The sequence below is a fragment of the Spinacia oleracea genome, chromosome 1, assembly GCF_020520425.1.
Source record: "Spinacia oleracea cultivar Varoflay chromosome 1, BTI_SOV_V1, whole genome shotgun sequence".
Lineage (NCBI taxonomy): Eukaryota > Viridiplantae > Streptophyta > Magnoliopsida > Caryophyllales > Amaranthaceae > Spinacia > Spinacia oleracea.
The window spans coordinates 69,489,990-69,492,363 of NC_079487.1; positions in this window are offsets into that span (position 1 = coordinate 69,489,990).

Genomic DNA, 2,374 nt, shown 5'->3' on the forward strand with positions numbered 1-2,374 from the left:
GTCTTGTGAGGCTCAAGAAACAGCTAAATTTGTTACCCCGTGTAGATCGCAAAGGTATAAGGTTCAACCAGATGCATACTATGATATTCAGATGACTAAAAGCCATTAAATTCTATTGTTAGAGAGCGATGAGCCTGCGACTTAGAAACAATCTATGACAACTGACAAGCCCTAGCTCCAAACAATGGCTAGAAGCCTTGAAATCTGAAATAGACTCCATGTTTGAAAACCAAGTATGGGATTTGGTCGATTTATCAGATGGCTGGCAAGCCATAGGAAGAAAATAGGTTTTCAAGTTTACAAAGGACAAACATGGAAAACTAGAAGTTTTGAAAGCTAGATTGGTTGCAAAATGATACAAGCAAGTCCACGGTGTGGATAATGATGAAACATTTTTACCAGTTGCAATGTTGAAGTCTGTTTGAATTGTTTTAGCAATCGCTTCATGTTACGATTATGAAATATGGCAAATGGATGTCAAAATTTCCTTCTCAAACGGAATTTTAACAGAAACTGTGTTTATGACACAACTTGATGGTTTTGACGATCCAAAGCATGCTAAAAAGGTATGCAAGCTTAAGAAATCCATTCCTGGATTAAATCAAGCATCAAGGAGCTGGAAAATAGTTTTGATGAAACCATAAACAAGTTTGGCTTTATCAAGAAAGCAAACGAATTTTGTGTATACAAGAAGCTCAGTGGGAGCAACGTTGTTTTTCTAGTATTGTATGTCGACGACATATGACTTATTGGAAATGACATTCCTATGTTACTCTGTTAAGATTTTGGCTTGGGAATTGTTTTTCTATGAAGGATCTAGGAGAAACATACTATATATTGGGTATCAATATCTACAAAGATAGATATAAGAATTGAATATGATTGGATTAAGTCAGAGCACTTATATCAATAAGGTGCTGACTAGGTTCAGTATGGATGACTCCAAGAGAGGTCACCTTCCCATGTCTCATGGAATGGTTCTTATCAATGCTTTGTGTCCCAAAACACATGAATGAGAGAAAGAGGGTGATTGAGATACCATATGCATCATTGATTGGTTCAATAATGTATGATATGATAATATGTACACGCCCGGATGTTTTGTATGCACTCAGTGCTACACGTAGATATCATTCACACACAGGAGAGGCACATTGGATTGTTGTCAAGAACATCCTTAAGTACCTAAAAAGGCATAAGGATGATTTCCTAGTTTATGGTGGAGATGATGAATTGATTGTAAATTTCTATTCGGGCGCAATCTTCCAAACCGACAAAGATTCTTTTAGATCACAGTTTGGGTTTGTCTTCTACCTCAACGGAGGAGAAATATGTTGGAAAAGTGCTAAGGAAAGCACCATTGCGGATTCTACAACTGAAGCGGAGTACATTGCTTCGGATGGGGCAACAAAGGGAAGTTGTTTCTCTTCCAAAGTTCATCGGAGAACTTGGTGTAGTCCCCTCCATAAAAGGGACAATAACTATCTATTGTGATAATAACATAGTTATTGCCCAAGCCAAAGAGCCTAGACACTACTAGAAAGTCAAAAATATATTTCGTAGATTCACCTTCTACGAGAATTCGATGAAAGCCAAAAAGGCTAGATAAGTAAGACTGGAAATGAACACAACATCGCAGATCCATTAAGTAAACCTCTTCTGCAAGCGAAGACAACTTGCGCACTGGAGCTATAGAAATCAAGCATGTTGGAGAATGGATTTGACGTCCTTTAAATGTTTTTAAGTTTTAGAGTTTAAATACGTACTTTGTAAAACATTATGGTTAACCATTCATAGAAACGGAATAAATTCTTATTTCCATTAAGTGTGGTTTATTAAATGATGAGTCCTTTGAAACACCCTAATAATTCCTTGCTTTTATAAGACTACTTTCTTGCCACCGTGATATTACCGCCACCGTGATAACGGTTAAGGCTAGTACCAAAATTTCGCAGCGGAACTAACTAACTTCCAAAATATAATATAAATATAGTTAATGGCCTCCATTACAACTTGGAACCATAAAGGCCCAAACCAAAATTCAACTTTTTAAAAAAAAGTCCATTAACTACGAGTAATGTCTAACATTTATTAAGTAAAGTATAAAACATGCAAATAAACTCTCAACATCCCAATCCCGAATGTTGACTTCACTTGCAAGTCACTTTTAATAGTCCTGCTTAATATTTAATACTCACCAACAACACAAGTGCAATTGATGGTTCATCGGGTCATTATGGAATAGGTAATGACCAAAAACACATGAACTCACGTAATCAGCAAAGTTGAGTACTTATAAGCTAAAGCAAAGCCTAGAAATTAATCATGCTTCACTCCAAATAATAACTAACTTCCAAATGCAAAAGTAACATCC